Here is a 9,309-nt window from a genome sequence, read left to right as displayed (position 1 = left end):
GCAATTCTCCTGCCTCAGCCTCCTGAGTAGCTGGGATTACAGGCACATGCCACCATGCCCAGCTAATTTTTTGTATTTTTAGTAGAGATGGGGTTTCACCATGTTGACCAGGATGGTCTCGATCTCTTGACCTCGTGATCCACCCACCTTGGCCTCCCAAAGTGCTGGGATTACAGGCTTGAGCCACTGCGCCCGGCCCGAGAGTCTGCATTTCTAACTAGCTTTTGGGTGATGCCAGTGCTTCTGTTTTCTAGCATACCCTTTGATTAGCATCATTCTATACCAGAGGTTGACAAACTTTCTCTATAAAGGGCCAGATAGTTAATATTTTAGGTTTTGTAGCCCTGCAGTCTTGGTTACAAGTACTCAGTTCTGGTGTTGCAGCAGCAAGAAACATGTAAAAGGATGGGTGTGGCTGTGTCCTAATAAAACTTTATTTACAAAAAAGGATGGCAGGCCAGAATCCTTGTGGTTGTAGTTTGCTGACTCCTGGCTTAGACCAATATTGATTCATCTCCTGGACTCATCTTCTCTGAATATATTGCTGACTAAAGGCTGAATCAGTAGGGATTCTCCTAGTAAAGGAAGAAATAGGTGAGGATTCTTGAGAAGCATGTCAATTGCTGTGATCTAAGCCATTGACATGGAGCAATTCTGAGGTTATTTTTGGTGGAGGTAAGTGTTAGTGATTCTCCCACAACCTAGCTACAGCTTATCATAAAATCAAATCTCTGTCCAAATTCTGCTACTCTTATAGCCAAATACTTACTAGCAAAGAAGGCACAAAACTGTTCATACGACACTTCTGAAAGCTTGACAAAGTCTCAGCATTTTGTTCTTTTTTTTCCCCCTTTATTAGTATCTTTATTTTTAGATTTAATTTAGTTTTTTGGCTCTAATCGCATGACTGGTATATTACTATTATTTTTAATTGACACACAATAGTCACACATACTTATGGGATACAGTGTGATATTTCGCTACATGTATATCATGTGTAATGATCAAATCAGGATAATTAGCTTAGCCGTCACCGCTAACATTCATCATTTCCTTGTGTTGTGAACTTTCAAAGTCCACTCTGGTAACTATTTGAAAATATTCAGTAAGTTGTGGTTAATGATAGTCATCCTATGCAGCCTGTATAGCCTAGCACTCCATTCTTCTAGGTGCTCTGGTCACACCCTGCAGGGAGGGTGGATTCAAAACAGGCATAACAACATTCCAGACGCTGGGGCCTGTGCTTTCTGGGCTGCATGAGGCAATCAGAAATTCTCTCAAACCAGTGCCTGGAACAGAATCAGTTAGGGAATGAGGCAGGGAAGGGAGTAGGTGAAGGACAGATTGCTGCATCCTGTAACACATTCTAGTCAATCCGCAGGTCCTGAGTACCTTTAATTCCACCAATGAAAATCCATTTATAATATCATTATGCAAATTTACTAGTCACTAGTTTCACCAATAGAAAATCTGTTTCTGAACTGCGGGAAGCACTCTCAATGCCTGTGGCTGGAGTGTGGAACTTTCTAGCGTTATGCTTGTGAACCATCCTGAACACATTGTTAGCTGACCACTCCCATGATACAACTGGGCTTAGACTCACTGTATGAACAGTTTATCACACTGATTAATTACACTGAAGTATGTTCAAGTAAAGTACAGACCTGAATATATCGAGCTGGCAGGGCGCTATGGCTCATGCCTGTAATACCAGCATTTTGGGAGGCCCAGGCGGGTGGATCACCTGAGGTTGGGAGTTCGAGACCAGCATGACCAACATGAGAAACTCCATCTCTACTAAAAAATACAAAATTAGCCAGGCATGGTGGCGCATGCCTGTAATCTCAGCTCCTCAGGAGGCTGAGGCAGGAGAATCACTTGAATCTGAGAGACAGAGATGGTTGCAGTCCAGCCTGGACAAGGGTGACACTTCGTCTCAAAAAAAAAAAAAAGTAGGTAACCAAATATGCCTACTACAAGGCTTGTGGCAGGAGTAGGGATGACATGGTTAAAATCCTGGCAGAGAGTGGGCACTGATTAAAAAAACGAGAGGAATACAGTGCTGTTACTGCTGTTCAGAGAACGCGTCAGAAATAAAGCAATACCAGTCTGCGTGTGTGTGTGTGTGTGTGTGTGAGTGTGTGATTGTGTGTATGTGTGAGCGTGTGTGTGATTGTGTGTGTGTGTGTGTGTGTGTGTGTGTGTGAGCTCTCAGCCATATGGCTTCCTGTGCTTTATGTACTTTTCTGATTTTACAAGGTAGAGGTATAGATAAGACAAACGAGGCACTGATTGGATAAGAGCTGAGTTCAAATCTAGTTGTTGCTCACTAGCTGTATAAGTGTCAGTTGCGAGGTAAGTTGTTAAAACTTTACAAGCAGTCGTGTAGCACACAACTCAAGGTAGAAAACAGTGCTGTTGGCTTTGCCCCCTGCAGTTGTCAAGAAGGGGCCTCATATGCAAAATGGGGATAATGACAGTGATGATTAAGCAAGAAGGCATGCGAGACACAGCCTCGTGTCTGCACACAGCAAGCTCTTGGTAAATGTTGGCTGCCATTATCCTCATCCTGATTTTGCAGACAAGATCAAGGCTTACGGAGCTTAAGTGGCATCACTAGCCTGAACATTTGTTTTATTACAGAGGCAGAGCCTGGGAAAATAACAGCTACACAATAGTGTCACCCACACTAAAATAGTATATTCCAGGGGTTTGGGTGAGTCTTTCATCTAAGGCTTTTCTAGAAAGTTAAGGACACCTTTCAGCGATTTGAGTCTTACATTTAAATGGCAATGCTGAAAAAGTATTTAAGCAGGGTCTTTGGCCAGTGTAGGCTGCATTAGATTAAAAACAAAACAGCAACAACAACAACAACAAAAAACCCAGTTATCCAAATTCTTGCTTTTATGTGTTCAGTAGAGAAAGTTCTGAGATTAAGGGTCCTTATCAACTGTAGGAGGTGTTTATCCCCACTATACCATCTGAACCCACTTGTTAAACTTGGGGAGTTCCTCTCCTATTATTCTTAGTAGGAGGCTGAGTTGGCTTTTCACTACAGAAAATAAAAATGTTGAAAATTGATTTCGGTCCTCCTGAGGGATTTAGGGTTACTGGAATCCTGTATGATGTCATCTTAATTACATCTGCAAAAATCCTGCCTCCAAATAAGGTCCCATTCTGAGGTCCTGGGCAGACACGAATTTTGGAGGTGGCGGGGAGACGCAATTCAGCTCTCTACACCTACCAATAATCTTTATTTATTTTTATTTTTTTGAGACAGAGTCTTGCTCTGTCACCCAGGCTGGAGTACAGAAGTGCAATTTCAGCTGATCACAACCTCCACCTCCAGGATTCAAGCAATTCTCCTGCCTCAGCCTCCTGAGTAGCTGGGATTATAGGCACATACCACCACGCTTGGCTAGTTTTTGTATTTTTAGTAGAGATGGGGTATCACCATGTTGGCCAGGCTGGTCTTGAATTCCTGACTTCAAGTGATCTGCCCACCTTGACCTCCCAAAGTGCTGGGATTACAGGCGTGAGCCCCCACGCCTAGCCTGAGCATTTGTTTTATTAGTCAATTAGTTGACTGTCTCCTGAATTAGAATGTGAACACTGTGGGCCTGAGTGGTGGTTCATGCCTGTAAAATTGTAAAATACCAACACTTTAGGAGCACTTTGGGCAACCAGCCTGGTCAACATGGTGAAACCTCATCTCTATTAAAAATACAAAATGTAGACAGGCATGGTGGTGGGCGCCTGTAGTCCCAGCTACTCGGGAGACTGAGAGTCACTTGGAACCTGGAAGGTGGAGGTTGCAGTGATCCGAGATCCTGCCACTGCACTCCAGCCTGGGCAACGGAGCGAGACCCTGTCTCAGAAAAGAATGTATGTGAACACTAAGAAGAGCTACAGTCATGGTGTTCAAATTTGGCCCTTTGTCTCTTACTGTAAATAAAGTTTTATTTACATTTATTTTCTTAAACAGATTGTCCATGGCTGCTTTTGAGCAAAGGTGAGAGGTTGCCCTAGACATTGCAGAGTATTTATTATCCGGCTTTATACAGGAAATGTGTGGGGTCCCTGCCTGTGATTATTGGTCAGCTGCTGTAACACAGTGCAGGGCACATAGGGGACTCTCAGCAAATACTTACTGAGCATTCACTAAGTGCTCTTTTCATGGATTACCCCTTGTAATCCTCCTCACCACCCCAGCAAGAAGATAGTATTAGGTGGTTGCAAGAGTAATTATGTTTTTTGCCATTGAAAGTAACAGGTTCTTAATATTAAGGACCCACAAACCTGCAACCACTATTCCTGAATTCTAAGAAACTCTGAGAGCCATACTTTTAAAATATGAATTTATTTATTTTATTGCATTTTAGGTTTTGGGGTACATGTGAAGAAAATGCAAGATTGTTGCATAGGTACATACATGGCAGCGTGATTTGCTGCCTTCCTCCCCTTCACCTATATCTGGCATTTCTCCCCATGCTATCTCTCCCCAACTCCCCACCCCCCGCTGTCTCTCCCCTATTTTTCCCCAACAGACCCCAGTGTGTGATGCCCCCCTCCCTGTGTCCATGTGTTCTTATTGTTCAACACCCACCTATGAGTGAGAACATGCGGTGTTTGATTTTCTGTTCTTGTGTCAGTTTGCTGAGAATGATGGTTTCTAGGTTCATCCATATCCCTACAAAGGACATAAACTCATCGTTTTTGATGGCTGCATAGTATTTCATAGTGTATAAAATATGAATTTTAAGCCAGGCACAGTGGCTCATGCCTGTAATCCCAGCACTTTGGGAAGCCAAGGTGGGTAGATCACCTGAGTTCAGGAGTTGAAGAACAGCCTGGCCAACATGGTAAAACCCTGTCTCTACTAAAGATACAAAAAATAAAATAAAATAAAATAAATTAATAAAATATGAATTTTGAAGCAAAATCTTACTGGCTCCAACCTGACTCATTTGGTTGCAAAATGGGATTTGAATGAATGTGAAGCTATTTATAGCCTGTATTTTTCTTATTTATTTATTTATTTATTTGAGATGGAGTCTTGCTCTGTTGCCCAGGCTGGAGTGCAGTGGTGTGATCTCAGCTCACTGCAACCGCTGCCTCCTGGGTTCAAGCGATTCTCTTGCCTCAGCTTCCTGAGTAGCTGGGATCACAGGCACCCGCCATTATGCCCTTCTAATTTTTAGTATTTTTTAAAATAAAGATGAAGTTTTGCCATGTTGGCCAGGCTGGTCTGGAACTCCTGATGTCATGTGATCCACCTGCCTCGGCCTCCCAAAGCGCTGGGATTACAGGCGTGAGCCACCACGCCCGGTTAGATCTTTGTATGTTTCTTTGTGGACATCTCGATGTATCAGATGACACAGGGAGTGCTTCCCCGACCCCGCTGGAAGTGCAATGTCATATCAGATATAGGCACCGCATCACATTTCTAAAACATAAATATGTAGAATTCCAAAGTGTATTGGGCTATAAGGGTTTGGATAAGACATTGGGATGTGTATTTTGCAACATTTTAAAGCTGAGGAATCGAGAGACTGAATACCACTGCCGGTGAGTGGCAGTGCCTGGACTGGAATCCAGGAATCTGACCCCTGAGTTGAGTCTGACCACTGGGCTGTATTAAGAGAGGCAGACTGATGCTTATTAACCGCACGAATGAAGGAGTAAAGGAGGCTGCCTGGGCCTTGTTCCAACTCCTGGGCTGTTTTGCCTGCTGCTAGGGAGATTCCTGTCTTCCTCTGGCAGAACATCTTTCTGGGCCCAGTGCTGCAGCTGTAAGTGTGCGTGCAAAACACGCATGGACACACACCACACACACCAACTCACACCTCGGAGAGGAGCTGCGTGCTGCTGTACTTCCTGGAGCTTTGCGGCTGCCTGTTGTTTCAGCGATCTCATCTTTATGAATGAGGCAACAGAACCCACTAGTAACCAGGCGAGGGAGTGAAAACAGATGCTTTTCCAGCCAGGCAGGGCTGTGCTGAGCAGCTTGTCATTGTGGTTAAACCTCTGTCTCCATCAAGACACACTCCTTGTAAAAAATGATTACCGTTCTCTCCCTCTGACTTTAGGAACTGCCCCGGTCCTGAAAACTCAAAGTCACAGCTAACAGGAAAAGGATAATTTGTCTGTTGGGTACTTAGACCAGAATAGGGCAACGGGGTACAGTAATGCTATTTCTGAAAGCGTGAAGGCCTAATTTCCTCCAGCCAAGAGGGGAAGTGAGCCTGCTTTGCGTGCTTGAAAGCTTCCTTGAGAGGAGGTGAGGTTGCCTCTAAAAGGCAGTGGAAAATCAACGTGGTTTTAAGTGAGCAAAAGTCTTCAAAAAAAAAAAAACCCTCAGGAATGAGATAGGCTATAGGTTTGGCCAAGGAGAGATCATCCAGCATTATTGTTGATAGAAACACAGCTGTAGAAAGAGGAATACTGCATGATTTCCTCTATGTTTTTAAAAAAGGACATGTATCTGCATACGTGTGTGTGTGTGTGCTTAGATGTATAAAAATATTTAAAAAGGACAAGAATACTCTCTTACCATTAATACAGGAAGTAAATAAAAAATGGGGTGGGGTAAGGAAAGGCGTGTCAGAGAGGGAGAGAAGGGTGAGTTTCTATTTTCAGTCATATATACTACAGTGTTTTTCCTTTACTCTGTAATCTAAAATAAAAATAAATATAGCCAATTGGCAAAAGCAAACACCCAAACAAACAACTACATAATAAACAGAAAGCCCTTTAATTTCTAAGAATCAGGAGGCTTCAGAACATGAAAGAACTTCCTGGTTCGAGGCATTGCTCGTGAAATCATGTTTGGAAACTGATCTGGAATTCTACCCCGCTCGGAACCAGGTAGATTCCATAAAATAGTTCTTTTAAAACTATTATTATTAAAATAATAAAATATTAAAACTATTTATTCCATAAAATAGTTCTTCTTTTATGCTTACTGTTGTGGTGTTTTTCTTTTTGTTGTGTGTGTGTGTGTGTGTGTGTGTGTGTGTGGGTGTGGGTGTGTGGGTGTATGTTTAAAGCATAGGAAACATCCAAATGACTAACGTTGTTTACATTCTATTCTTTAAAATACACATCCCACTAGGTGAAGGCATAAAACAGTGTCTTTAAATATTAAAGAAAAAAATCCTGTTTAAAAACCAGCTTCTTCCAGAGCCTAAGAGAGAAGCAGTTAAGGTCCCCGAGGATGCTTGAGACTCTGTACAAAAAAATGTGGGTCTTTGGTTAATCTACTGTAAAACAATCAAGTTGCATTCTGGCTTTTAGATTATGTTTTAAGTAAAGTTTCACCAGCTTGCTTGATACTTTTGTATAGCTTATTCCCTACAAATTGGGTGAAGTAGAAAATAGGAAGAGAAAGAGGAGCCCGAGGGAGGCGGTGATGGTAGGCAAAGCTGGGAACAGGCGCCCCCCTTCTGCCTCATCTCCACTTGCAAGGACATCAAGAATTCAACAAATGGTGGCTTCCGGCAACGCCTCCGGTTGAGAAGCTTTCCTGGTTATGAACCTGAACCAGGCTTTTCTTAGGAGAACAGCATACGTAATTATTGGCATCTCAATCACAGGAGCTGAAAGAATAAATGACCAGCATGGGCAGATTTTGACTAAGAATTGTCAAGGGGCTAATGATTTTCTTAAGTTTGGGATTTTTAACCTGATAGGATACTCTTCTTGTTGGCAAAACTTTTTCAGTGTCCCTGGGGCTTTCAGGCTACAGAATTGTGTTAGAAAAAGTCTATGAGCAACCACCTTTTAGAATACGTCTCTATTAATCAAGCAAAAAAATTTTTTCTTTCTGTATATCAAATCCAATAAAGAAAAGGTCCTTTGAAAGCTTGATGGAAAAGTTAGGTTTTGTGACTGTCCTTTTCAAAGCACTATTAACATATTATTTCTTATTTGATTCTCTTAGCAACCCAGGAGGTTGTCAGAGTAAACAATCTTCGCGTTATAAATGCGGGAGAAAAGGCATAAAAAGCTAACTCATGCATGTAAACAGTTGGTCAGAGAGTTTAGGATTCCTAGCCTGTTTTGCGCAATCTTTTCAGCGACAGCAAGTATAGCTTCTAGCAGGTTCTATTCAAGCACCTCCAGGATTCATCTTGTACTAAAAGTTATGGAAAAAATCTTGAAGAGCACAATGAAAAATCCAGAGAGGAGGCTACTTAAGCATGATTCACCCCAAATCCCAACTTAAGACTTTTGGGAAGGGACGCATTTTGCCTTTGTCATCAGGAATGCACCAGGAGCATTTATTTGTAAGGCTTGCCAGGAACTTGACTATTTTTGCTTTATTACCTGAGCTGGCTGTGCAGCTGTTGGTCTTAGGAAACTATATTAGATCCCTGGGAGTGGGTGGCGATGTGATTCTGCAGACACAGATAATAATTCTAGACAATCGCAGGCTCCTTTTATTCAAGGGGTGTGCCCTTCATTTACAGAAAGAAGACTGAATCACAGAATGGAAAACAGCAATGACACAGCACAGCAGGAAACAAAAGAATGGGATTGGTTCTTATTCCACCACCCACCCCACCCCACTTAGCTTTTAGACTGCATTGTCTTAAAGGTAGACTTTGATCTAAATGTTGAGTCCCTTTTCATTATAACAGTAATTCAAAAGGCAGGATCTAGATATCTCAATGGATGATCTGTTGGTCTTTGCTTAAGGGAAAACAAATAAAAGTAACCTGGACCAAATGCAAAACATGCAAATCAGGAATTTTCTGTGTGTGTGTGTGTGTGTGTGTGTGTGTGTGTGTGAATGTGTGCATGTGTGTGTGCGTGCGCGTGTGAGTGTATGTGTCTGTGTGCGTGTGTGCATATGCGTGTGTGTGTGTGAGTGTGCGTGCGTGCACGTGTGAGTGTGTGTACGTTGTCTGTGTGCATGCGTGTGTGTGTGCATGTGTGTGTGCATGCGCATGTGAGTGTATGTCTGTGTGCGTGTGTGCATATGCGTGTGTGTGAGTGTGTGCGTGTGTGTGCATGCACTTGTGTGTGTACGTGTCTGCGTGTGTGTGTGCGTGTGTGTGTGTGTGTGTGTGTGTGTGTGTGTGTATGTAGCAGACAATAAGTTTCTAGCATGCAAAAAAGTCATGTAGTAATAACAACAGGGCCGGGCATGGTGGCTCACTCCTGTAATCCCAGCACTTTTGGGAGGCCAACGTGGGTGGATCACCTGAGGTCGGGAGTTCAAGACCAGCCTGGCCAACATGGTGAAACCCCGTCTCTACTAAAAATACAAAATTAGCTGGGTGTTGTTGCGGGCTCCTGTAATCC

This window comes from Sapajus apella, unplaced genomic scaffold, assembly GCF_009761245.1.
Source record: "Sapajus apella isolate SASKATOON/1434 unplaced genomic scaffold, GSC_monkey_1.0 scaffold92, whole genome shotgun sequence".
In the NCBI taxonomy this organism is placed as follows: Eukaryota; Metazoa; Chordata; class Mammalia; order Primates; family Cebidae; genus Sapajus; species Sapajus apella.
The sequence above is the reverse complement of the archived record's forward strand: the minus strand, read 5'-3'. Positions refer to the sequence as shown.